General features: G+C 42.5%; 1 protein-coding gene across 3 annotated transcripts in view; it reads left to right on the plus strand.

The window, feature by feature from the left end:
• The window catches only part of TRIM2 (tripartite motif containing 2), a 57,151-nt gene that overhangs the window by 4,331 nt on the left and 40,065 nt on the right, over window positions 1-12,755 (plus strand). Inside the window, exon 1 of one of the 3 annotated variants that reach the window (XM_065692930.1) lies at window positions 10,025-10,241. The exons of the other annotated variants lie outside the window; for them this stretch is intronic. The gene's annotated coding sequence lies outside the window, so the exon portion shown is untranslated. Of the gene's footprint in view, window positions 1-10,024; window positions 10,242-12,755 lie in introns of those variants that run through there. 3 annotated transcript variants of the gene reach the window in all.

Consider the following 12,755-nt stretch of genomic DNA (forward strand, 5'->3'; position numbering starts at 1 on the left):
GAATAGCAGTTTGTAACTGGAATAGCATGAAGTTAAATAAATTATTTAATATGTCACACTAGTGTACCATATGGGGACAGCCAAGGATCTAGTCAGCCGAGAAGCCTCCTGGCAACCAGGCAGCCTTCCCACTTTCCAGCTGGACTTTAGGGCGATAACTCAAAAGCAAATCCCGTTCAAAAGGAAGAATTGAAATAGAAATTGGAATATAGTTTTTGAGGTGCTCAATAGATAGAGAGGCAGGTAGATGTTGGCTGGCTCCATCTGTTTTGCTACTAGTTAGTTGCAGGAGGGTTAAGAGAGGCACAGCTAAATTAAGAAGGAGACTAATCATAGACATGTGAAAAATGTTAGCAGCATGTATTCTGGCACTTCTTACATTACATGGTGATCCTGTTAACGCAAGCATCAAAATATATCCTGTATAGCCGGACTGCCACAGTAGTTTACAAAGAAACTGCTGACAGAATGGCTGTGATGGTTTACTGTTAGATATTAAATCTAGGCTATAAAAACTTTAAGAATATGCCCTGCCACTGGGAGAAGACGAATGACTTAAAAATGTACTGTAGTGACGCATACCCTAAATGTTCCCCTGGAAGAACTGCAGACGACTCTGCTTCTTATGGTCAGCACTTTTGCTCATGTGTAAAAGTATTATTCATTCTCTCTCACTTTAAAGCCTTCTGAATATAGTCAGGTTTGGATGCATTTTAGGAGCAATTAATTAGGTAGATGGTGATCTTCAGTCCTTATGCCAGGACAGGCTCCCTCTATGAAAGAGACATAAAGATTGGAGTAGATGCAATTACTTTTGATCAAGTTCTAAATGCATGAGATGAGTGTTCAGCAATTTGCCTGCTCCTAATCCAGTATGGATTTATTTGTCTTAGTGTTATTAGTCTGCCTAAACATGTGTATGATCAGTTTATTTCTGGGTGACTTTCTGTTCTTTTGTCATGTAAAGCTATTATTTGTTCTGTGCTACATTGAGCTTCTGTTGTTGATTATTTTTTTTCTTTCAATTCTGGAAATATAGAGTGGCAATCCTTTCTTTTTCTCCTGTATTTTTTAATGTGTGTGCAATGCTAGGTTTGAGGATATCCTTTCACAGAACTCATCATTCAGAAAGTTGTCATCTATACTGCACCTGCTTCCTTCTACATCAAAATTTAGTGGATGTTGGTTTATTTGTGAGTTTTAAGGTGTGTGGTATCGACCAGTGTGTTTTGTGAAGTACTCAGGAGTTGATTTAGCAAGGGAAGAGCAGTGACTGGATTACTCAGCTGCATAACTCTGACTAGTATGAAAATATAAATACAAAGATGCTTCTGCACCTTGTGCAGAACAAAACCTCTCCAAAATGGTAATGAAATCATGAGCAAACACACGTGACATGATTACTTACAGAGCAACCAAAAAAGGAGATTGCACTGAAAAGATTTTGCTGAACTTGGAAGTGCTCTTGAAAAGGTCCAAACAATTATGTTTTTATGTGCCTCTGAATGCATTAATCTCTATAGTGGTCCTTGGTGAGAGTATGTGTACCATATTTAGCCCTAGCCATATTTGGCCCATGATTTATATTATTAGAGAACTTGCTTACTCTGTGAAAAACAGGATGTCCAAAAGAGCAGATGTCACCAAGTTCAATGATGTCAGGTGTCTTCAAGGCCACCCTGGTTCTTCTGCAAACAGCTTTATGTTATAAACACTGTGAATCGGCCTGCTTACAAATTCCTCAGGATCTAAAATAACCCCTAGGAATGATAAATCCAGGCTGAGGAACAGGCCTTTTGCAGCATACGTAAACTATTGAAGAGAGAAAACTGCCACAGCTTGTCTGCATTTCCACAGTACTTTTTTTGCTTCCTTTTCCAGTGAGGAAACAGTATTCATCTAATACCCTTCTACAACTTTACTCCCGAAATCCCTATATTGGTGGAAGTGTTAATGTAAACCTTCAGGGATTAACTCCCACATGATAAGCTTTGTAATTGCCCTGTACTGAGGTTAGGAAATCTAGGGCCCAAAAGCCAGGTAGAGCCACAGCTTGATTTCATGCCATGTAAGGTTTTTTTGTTCTGAGCGTTACTCTGAGACAATATTGTGATAGGAGTTAGTGTGTGGTCTTCCCAATGCGCTAGAAAGGCTTGCTGGACACGCCACAAAAAACAAGCTCTTCTCTTACCTGTTTACTTATTTTTAATCTGCTCTGTGTAGTGTTGGGAGCAACTGATTTTTCTGCATCTCAGTTCAGAAAACATTTTATAACAAAGAGATAAAATTCAGTGTTGCACCACGAAGATTTCATGCTGTTTCTCAAAGATGCAGTGGTATTTTTTTTGTTTTGCATCCAAAATAGTTGGAAATAAATTTTGGTTGTGAAATACAAACATGTTCTCAGATACTTCCTTACTAATTAAAGAGGAATAATTTTCCATTCATTCGCAAACGTAATGCTTTACTTAAAATCTCTGTGGAGACAAGTGCAATCTTTTATTACACTGGAAACAGAAGACGGTACGTAGCAGAGGACTTCTATGAGAACTGTGCTACGTGTTCGGTGTAGGCATAGCACACGCTCATCCCTTAGCTTCCTCATTCTAGTTAACTTTTTTACTAGTCCCTCCTACAAAAGTAAAATAGTAATTAAACCCCGCATACTAGACTAATGCATGCAAAAATCTTCCCATAAAAGAAGGTGAATTTGCAAAAACTGAGCTGTTCCATTTTCCTGTGCTTGCAAAGTCCACAATTTTCGTTTGTCTTAGCAGCAGCTGACACATTGCGTAGTCTTGAATACAAGCAAGTAGAAGAGCAGGAAAGCTTCTTCCCGTATTTAATTTTTTGGTATGGATCTTTTTCTGAGCTCCTGAATGATGCCATTTACCCTCTGAACAACCATCGGTTTCCCTCTGGGATGTTCTCTTGCAGAAGGCCTGCTTGGAAGGTGTGCACCCTCTGGAGGGACCTCTATTGAGGAAGATGGGCAACTTTTAAACTTTTAAATGAGAACCAAGGTAGCGATCAAGACATGATTTCCCCAAGCTCTATGGCATTGCTTTTAGAATAATACAGAGTACCTCTGTAAGGAAACAAGACAAATGTCACTCTTACGGAAATATTTCTAAAAGTTTCCTTTTTTTCTTCTTGAAGATGAAGTAAATTTGAAAAGGTAGGAGGTAGTGGGGAGATATGCTAGGTTAGTACTGTATTCACTATGAAAGGGCTCTCTGCTCGGGGTGATGACTAGTCAACCTCCGTTCATTGCTGTGTGTCTTGCTTGTATAACTTAGAAATGGGTGTAACTGCTAAAGTGGCATTTTTCATGCAAGAGTCGTGTATTAAGGCAGCTGTGTGCTGGCTTCATTTCACCTGACGTCCCTGAATGGCAGGGCTCTGCCAAGTGATACAAACAACCCTGTGGAGCCATTAATGTCCATTAACTATGCCAAAAGGGAGTGGCTACTATGACAGCCTTTGTGATGTCTACACTGAGTATTTTGAAGGTTTGTCTGGATCTAATTAAATCTAGCCTAGCCTTATAATTTGGATGGTGGCTGACAGTGAATGCCTACAGAAGGGCATCTGAATAGATCACACATATCATGGTACTCCCCAGAATGCTTTCATATTCAGTGATTTGTGCTTCCAGTTCTGCTTCTGGCAGAGGCGGTGTCTTTGTGTTTTAAAATCTTTAATCATTTTATCCACCATGAATCTGTACTTCTTTCTGGAATGCCTGTGAAATACTAACAACTGTAGCATCCTGGGGCAATGGGTTTCACAGCTCAGAGGATGACAGAATATCCAGCACATCTGTGGACAACAAACAGGAAGAGTAAAAAGCGATAGATTTAAATTGTGAATAAAATTTAACTCAGAATACAGCATGCTCCACCTACAAAACCCCTAGTGAATGCTGCTTCATCAGGCTTTCAAACGCATTTAACTTATGTGACATACATCCTAACAGCCCCCCACTGTGGTATCTGAAGAGAAGTAATTCAGTACCTGAGATAGTGCAGACTCTGTATGTGCTGTTTGTAACAGGTTTTCTGCTAGGATTTCTCAATTACTTTTAACAGCAATGCCCAGAGGTGGTTTCTTTACATACACCTCAGATGGGTTTTATCATTTACTCATATAACCTGTATCAGTAACAACATGGTACATCTTGTTGCAGTCATCGCAAGAACTACTTCTAAAGTTTCAGGTAGTTCTTGTACCTGCTCATAGTTTGCAAAGGGAAGAGGATTCTAAGATCTGCTCCTGTTCTCTGACTGCAAAAGATTTAGGCTAAATAAGCCACCATCTTGCACCTTTCATTACAAAAATAGTCCTCATCCAAATTAATGGCTGGCTATGACAACTTATTTCCTAGTGTAGAAGTGTGCTTAGTGTCACAATTACGGTTGAATGGTGATAGCTGAATTGCGTGAGGCGTTTAAGACATTGGCTACCTATGCTTGCACAGGATCTGTGTTCTGTGTAGCTGGTGCCTATCACAGTGAGACTCTGGCAGCTGGAATATATTTCCAGGTGCTATCACAATCTGAATGATAATGTGGCTGGTTTAAGACAATTTTGTTCTTGGCTAGCCTGATGCCAGTGTTTTTTCCAAGTGCCTTTTTTTTTTTTAATTGAAAAAGATAGCTGCATTCACATGGTTATTGTTTCCTAGACTGTCTCCTAATTTGATTTTCATGTGCCTAAAAATGTATTTGTTCTACTGTAAACTCAAATGGATGTGTTTTTATACAGAAATGAATGTACTGTGTACCCCAGTTCAGCTTGGGAGAGTCTTTAAACTGTGTCGTTTAAGTGGCTCTACTTGCCTCCTCTTTCAATAGCTTCTGCTTTATAAGTTGTGATGTCAGTTAAAAAGACAGATATTCATGCAGGCAGTTAGGTATGACGGTCTTCTGAGAATGTAATTCTGCAGAAGTCTGACCTACATCAGTCCTGGGCATTCTCTTACAAATAGCCTGGCAATGCCCCTTGGGCATCTAGCCTGAACCTGCTTGTGCTGAGAACCTGGAAGAGATGTCTAACAGAAAGCTTAGGAGAATTATTTTTGGAGATGAAGAATAAAAGTGGACACCTTTTACTACTGCTGCTCTTTGCAGCTTGTGTCAGGTATAAAACCTTGTCCCTCAAGGAAGAGGCTTGAGCAAAACCTGTTCTGAGTCACAGCATCTGCTTGGTAGGCCCTGAGATAGGGTCACTAGGACTGTCTGCCTGCTCAGGGATATGGTGGCTTTGGAGTCAGATAACTGCATCTTACTGTGGCTAAAGTGAAACTTCGCAGTGGAAACACATACTGGGAATTGATGCATTTTGCAGATAAGGCATGAGATATGGGGAATGCTTTGTCTCTGCTGCAGAAAGGTTTTGGCTTTGTCCCATAACAACAGTTCTTTAAATAGGAGCGCTGGCATGCAATCAGCAAACGGTTGTTCTTGCTAAGGACTGGAAAGATGTGTTTACTGGGTGAAGTTCAGCCATGGGGTGTTTCCAAGCTCTGAACTGCTGGACCTGGCTCCTGCTAAATCAAATGCAGTGACCCTGTGAGTGCACAAAAGGAGGACAGGGCACTGCAGCCTGCACTGCTCTGTGTGCTTGGAGCACCCTGCAAGAGCTGTAGGTGGCTTTTTGTTACTGTTGTTTGATCAGTTCAGCTCCTGTGCCTACAAGCATTGTTGAAACCCACAGAGCTTCCTTTGCCAAGGTTGTTCTGACATTGCTTCTCACTATTGCTGGTGCTGCCAGGCTACCTGCTGTATGCAGCTACGTGTTTGTCTACTTGCTGTGAAAGTTCAGTGTTGCATTCTTGCCAACATAAAGAGCCAGCCTGGGTAAACTGCTGCCTGCCACTTTATGCTTGAGCAAGGTTTTTGCTGAACTCAAGGACAATATAAATATTTAGATATACTGCTGTGTTTTTGAAAGACATATCAGTTCAGAAGAAGACTTAGCAGAGAGAAGGTAACATCGCTGCTGTGCTTTGGGCAAGAAAATGAGGTGGGTACTGTACACAAGCCAAGGTAAATATGGACGTGCAGCAACCAGTATTTCATCTTTTAAGCAATGGAAGTGCTGCAGAGGATAAGAGCCTGAATTTAGCCTGCTTACAGACTGGAGAGGTGCTGTTCCTTCCCTCTTCTTCTTAATTTCTATCCCAAGATCTTTTTGGGGGCAGAAACCTTACCTGCTCCGGCACCCTATCTGCTGTGTGCTGTGCACTAAGAAGACGTGAGTTCTTTTGTCTTCTGCTTCCATTGTTTGCTGTTTTAGCGCTTATATTCTGTCTGCTGTTTCTTGCAGTGAAACACCTATTTTTTTCTCCCAATTTACTTTCCACATGCTGTATCTGCTGGGAAGTGGGGTTGTGAAGGCTGCAAGAAAACAATTCTAAAGGGCTGTCAGTCTCTAAGTTAATTTTGTGAAGAAGTTACATGGTATGTGGTGATTGCTGGGTGCTGCCTTCTCCCTTGCTGACTTAAACTTTGTGCTAGTTCAACAAAATCCCACTGAAGTAGGTGGAAACAGAAGAAGATGAACTTAACTTTGCAGTGATCATAGAGAATATACAACTGAACTCCAGTACCCAATGTATATCACCTCTCCTAAAGGGAGAATTGCGGAACTGTAAGATCAAGTGGAGATGCAGTGTGGGGCAGTTCCAGAAGTGTGTGTCAGGAGTGACTGGAGGGGTTGGTCTCTGAGCAGTTCAGCCTTCACCGCACAGCTCAGTCCCAAAAGCACTGGGCATTTGTTACTTGCCTTTATTTTTCTTGCCATTGCTGAGCAACTCTGAAGAAGATGCCTATAGCATTTTAAAATATACCTTATCTATTCCTACAATATCTAGGAAAGGCCAGGGACATCTTTCCAAATAGATTCTTGCTCAATCTTCTGCTTTTTGTCTGTACTGCTTGTTATCCTGTGCCTGGAGGGGTTAACAGTGATTAGTATCAAGTCTCCGTGGAGCAATTTTATTTCAAGTAGCATTTCAGAGCAGATGTTTATAGAAGCAGCAGTGATTTGATGTGCAGTTTTAATTATTTGTCAGTTCAGCTTGGCTTTATTTGAACCTGTGTGCTTATAAAGGCTGAACAGAGACCTGTCAGTGTTAACAAAACAGGTAGGCCCAGGGAGTCAAAAATGTACAGTTGTAAGGGTGATGTTAACAGCACTTGGTAGTTAACCAGGGTAGGGGGCTTTTCACCATGGATGCTCTGACTCGCTGCTTTGGATGGCAAGTATGTAATTTTAGACCCTTCTACTTGGGCTTGTACAACATCTAGCCCCTGAAATAATTACTTGGACCTACCGCACTGCAGTTTTTAATAGCTCACCTGAGAATATGTCATTTTATTAAGCATGGAAAGGGCCCTAAATGACAGCTCTGAGGCTGTCATTTAACCTGATATGTGATGATTTAATCCCGTCGTTTCCCTCAGCATGCCCTTTCCCCCTCATTTCCTACCCCCTCTCTCTGAAACTTCGTTTGTGAGAATGTTGGCCATTTAGCTGGGGATTCATGGACTTCCACTGCAAGCATTCAAATTGCCCTTGCATGTGCAGTAAATCCAGTGTGCTCCAAATGTGGTGGAATTTATTGTGCAAGGTCCTGACCCAAGATGAGGTCCTGAAAACCTCAGGCAGACAAACAGTCTTGAAGTAGGTATCATATCTCAGTTGAGTGATGACTCTGACTATACAAGCTCTAACCTCCCAGTCTCATCTCTTGGTGTGCGTAGGGCAGCCACCAGCAGGTCCTCTCTGTGCCCACCGACCGGACAGCTAGGAGGTGGGGTTTGTGAGGATGGAAGCAGGACTATTGCACCACCAAAGGGTGGTGAAGGGATTCTGCAGAGGCAGGCAGAAGCTGTGGGGATGGGGAGAGAGAAGAAAAGGGTGTATTATATTCCACTCATAACCCTTTCCTCCTCTAAAAGAATATAAAGCATTAGTATGTCGATGTCTTACGAGGCCCACCCCTGTATTTCAGGTGTTCACCCTGTTATAAGCTTTGATTACAGACTGAGGAAAGGAAGGAGGAAAAAGCAACAAAGTGTTTAATATATAAAACTATTCATCAAGGCTTTCATTTATAGCAGTGGCTTCTTTTCTGTTATTCCTGCCTTTAGCAGTTGAAAGCTTTTAAAAGAACCCTTGTTTGTGACATCAGAATCTGACTGGTACTGAGGGTGAGCCCATTGCTGTGCAGAAGAAATACCAGAATGCAGTCACCAGAGGTTGTTTCTGGTGTCCGTAGTGCCTGGCCCCGCAACCTCAATGGCAAATACCCAAAAGGGGAAAGAGACAAAGTAACACAGAGGAGAGAAAAGCAGTTAGTGTTTGGTGCTGCCTGGCTTGCAACATCAGTGCTGGATGCAGGCAGGGAATGCAGTCACTGCAGCCAAGCTTGGGCTGGCTGAGCCAGGAGGCCAGGCTGTCCCAGCCTCGCTGCAGTTGTGCTAGAAAAGCCGCACCTTGGCAAGCTAAACTAGGTGTAAGCAGAATGTAGAAGGAAGTAGAATAAAGTGGCAAAGGCATAGGAGGATGTGTGCTGGGAAGGTCTCCAGCAGCCCAGCATTGTATCCCAGGCAAATCTTTCAAGTTCTTTGCCTCCCAGGCTATGACAAGCCATGTGTTGGGTCACAGGCTTCAGGGAAGAGCATCTGCTCCACTGAATCACAACATTGGGATAGGGATTGTGGCTCCAGGCTGTGGCTGGTGGGGAGGAACCAGGACCTGCAGAGTTCCTTTTGGGGCAGACATGCCCTTTAGCTACAAACCCACAGTGGGAGGAAGCTGTGGCTCTTCCCAGGCCATGTGAGCTACAGCCTGGGCTGTTGGAGACCATGGAGTTGGGGTTGGAAGTTTCTCTTGCTCTGCGAGAGCTGCTGCATCTGCATGGGTAAAGAAAGGTAAAGGTGCCTCCACTGCCGCTGTCTCATGAGGATGACTAAGGCCCCTTGATTCCTGGTGTGGGCATGGTCCCACAATGACAGAGCTCGGTGTTTTCAACCCACATGCTTTCCTGGCGCCACGGTCAAATTAAGGGCGTTAGAACTGGGTGATGACTGTAACAGCCCATCCTTTCCTGTGTTTGTGTTCCCAGACTAGCCCTCATTCGCAGCATGCCAGCTTTGGGTAATCAATTTCTGGTCTCTCACACCTCTTGTTTTCCAGTCGGTCTTAACTGCCAGGACTTTATTAGCTGGCCATTTAGTCTGGGTCAACCCAATATTATTTTTTCTCCTGACCTTACAATCTCTTTCCTATAGACCGAGTTAAACTACTCTCCCGTCAGTCAATTTATAGTACAGGCTTCAGTGCAGACCATTAATTTTAACCTGGTATGTTTGGATGACTTATTTAATGTTAGGAAGGTTATACCAATATCTATCTTCCTATAGTTTGTAAATTAGCTGTGGGGTTTTTTAGCAACTTACTATTAATGGGCTCCCTAAGAATATGAACTGAGATTGTGTTCGGAATGGGGAAAAGAATAATGTTTTCAAAACCCATGACATTTACAGGAGCTCGATCCCTTCCACGACACTATGAAGATGGCACGTGCTATGTATTTCCTTCTCCTGAACTTTATTCACAAGTCAGCAGTGATGCAGATAAATCATAGAATCAGAGAATGGTTTGGGTTGAAAAGGACCTTAAGATCATCTAGTTCCAATCCCCCGCCATGGGCAGGAATACCTCAGAGCAACAACGAGCGCAGCAAATCTCTGAGGGAAAGTAGCCTATTCTTTTTAAAACAAAAAGGACAAAACAAACCACAAAACCAAAACCAAGCACATAACAACAACCCCCACTCCCAGCTCCAAAGACATACACATACAATAAACCTATTTGAAACAGGCTGGTATTAACTGCTATGGGGGTAAAGTACACAACTGTTCGCTCAGCTACAAATCCATTTCCTCTTCACTAGGGAGAAGAAAACCATGTATCAACGTTCAGCATGTAAGAGCAAAAATCACAAGGGAAATTCTAAGACTTTTGTCTTATTTTCCTTGCCACAGTGCCGCATTTTTGTTGCGCTGAAGAAGCAGGATTATTTGCAGGATATCAGCTCCCTGTCAGCAGGCAGTTTCTCAGAGTTAATTATAAGAGAATTGCGCTTTGAAGCAATCACTCATTTGGAGGTGTAGACCTCTGTGAGAGTGCCTGCAGCTGTGGCTCCTCCAGTCTCCTTTGGCCATGAGGTATGTTATGGGATCGGTTCTGATTTGAGGGGTATGCAGCCCTTAATACTGACCGTAAATGGAAATAGTAATTTGAGCAATACTTGTCGTTCTGTTTTAGTGTATGTGAATTTGATGCTTGAAATGAGAAAGGAAAGCAAGCAGCTATGTGGTGCCTGTATGCTTCAGTCTGAGAGTTTTCACTTTGATTCTGGGGGGGGGGGGGGGGGCACTCCTGAATTTTCCCTCTTGATTTTTGTTTTATGTGTGTCAGTGTTCCAGTGGCGAAAACAAAAGGCCTTGGATCTCCTTGTGGGAGTGAAACATGTTGCTTGCTCTTTGCAATGGGGGTTCTAGGCAGCTTAAAAAGAAAGCAAAAAATCCCCAAAGAAACATAAAAACCCACCCCTCCAAAAACGTGCCTGAAATCTCTGCCCTTCTTTTGAAACTGTGAACCCTGCTGTGCAGATGCCTGTTTCTTCTGACCTGCTGAATGTTGGAGCTAAAACGAAACATACTTTGTTCTCTCTCTTTGACAGAGTTAGCACATGTTGAGGGAATCAGAGGAGCAGTATTTTGGCACAAGCACCCAAACTCCTAACACATGCACACACGCTGCCTGATGTTTCATTTCAGGTTATAAACTGGATTACAACATGCTTTTACCCTGCGGGCATTACCCAGGGAAACCAGGCTGGATCTGCCTGATGCATAAAACAGATCTGGTAAATGATTGCCAAGTGACAAGTAAATGATGTATGAGGAATCTGTATTTTTAACAGGAATTTAGATTACTCTTCAGCCATGCTACATGATTATTAATACTATTTACCTCATTGGTGCAAGAATTGGATAAATTCATTCTGTTTTGGAAACTGTGCTTGCAAAGCTTAGGACAACATTTTAAACTTCTGAAATAACAATATCTGTCCTAATTAAGTCAGAGTAGCACACACAGTGTTTAAACCCCACATTTTTTGTTCTTGATGCAAATGGACCTTTGTGTCCTTTTATTTGTGGGAAGCTTTGTTAGCCGCAGTTAGCTGAAATACTTGCATATGATTTGCTTTTTCAAAAGAAAAGATACACTGTATTTAGAGATGCAAATACTACCTAGTCTGCAAAACCCACCAGCTGTTATACTGGAAGACAAAGCTTTACTTCTATGTTGCTTTACTTCAGTAGTGTCTGAGTATTCACAAGCATCTTTTTAACAACCTTCTTTGCATGCTGGAGAATACCAGACACTGAATTTCCTTTGGTAGTAGCCTAGTTAAATCTGAATTGATCTGTGATTTTCCTTTTCTTTTTAAACAAGTAAATAGATTAACTAAGAGAATACACCTTTGCATTAATGTTTGTACAACAGTTGGGCTGACTGTTAGCTCTGATTTTCACGTTCCTTAAATATGAGTTTACTAATTGCTGCCTTAAGTATTTGACTTGAGTCTGAGTCAGGTCAAATACGCAACTCTGTAGTAGAAGAAACTGCCGGTGGTTTGTGTGTCAGTAGCACAGCTTTCTGAAGAGGTTCTTTGCTGCTTCTTTAAACATCTGGCGAGACAAAGAGCGCTTGTGGGGGTCTTTTGTTGCTGGAAGTTGAGGCAGGGAAGGATTATATCCCGAGAAATACTTTGAATCCTGGAAAAATCAAGGTGGAATTGTTGAGTGTGAAACTTCGTCTCCTTTACAAACAAAAGTGCTTTCGTTTCATCTGTGGCGACTGTCCTGGTGATGGCCGTTACGTAATATTTACTCTCCCCTTCGGAGTTAAATCCTTTTTCCGACTCCCAAGTAATATTTGCATATGTATTTCTTAGCGGCATTGAGATGCCAGATGCACAGCGGTAGCCGTGCCTGCCTGCTAATCCTGTAATAACATTCTGGTGACCAAATTCAATGGCCCTGCGCGGAGCCTTGAAACAGCTGATTGCTGAGTAGGGAGGGAAAAGAACCACCCAGCGAATCTCGTCGCAGCTCTCTGCTGCATCCCTATCCCACAATCCCTTGCACCATTTGCTGCAGTCTTTCTACACAGGCTGAGTGAGAAAAAGATGTGCTAAATAAAGATTGATGGGTTTGAATCCCGAAGGGGTCTCCCCCTTGTGAATGACCCGGGGGGAAACAAATTCATGACGACTTCTCTGGGCCTCCTCTTGTTCTTCCATTTTTCTTTCCACCTGTCCTCTCCGTGGAATGGAGCGTCATTCCTTAGAGCACAAAATCTGTCATGCATCTAATAATGACTGTGCTGTGATAGGGATTCTGAGACAGTTTTACGCGTGAGGCTTGCAATATTGACAGATGATGTTTGGTTCGTTTGGATTACTGCGGAACTGCAGCTCCGTCCCTGCAAGGATTTTATCCTCAGCACTGCACTGATTAAGCTATTTTTCTGCAAAGATGGGTAGGTCTGAATAATGCTCAAGTTCTCTCAGTGTTATTCCCGGTGGCTGCTGCTGCGTTGCTCCTTCTGTTTCGGCCACCAATGGTTCATTATGCTTCTGCATGCTGTAAGAATGAAGAGGGTTGCTG

The sequence above is a fragment of the Lathamus discolor genome, chromosome 1 (genome assembly GCF_037157495.1).
Source record: "Lathamus discolor isolate bLatDis1 chromosome 1, bLatDis1.hap1, whole genome shotgun sequence".
NCBI lineage: Eukaryota > Metazoa > Chordata > Aves > Psittaciformes > Psittacidae > Lathamus > Lathamus discolor.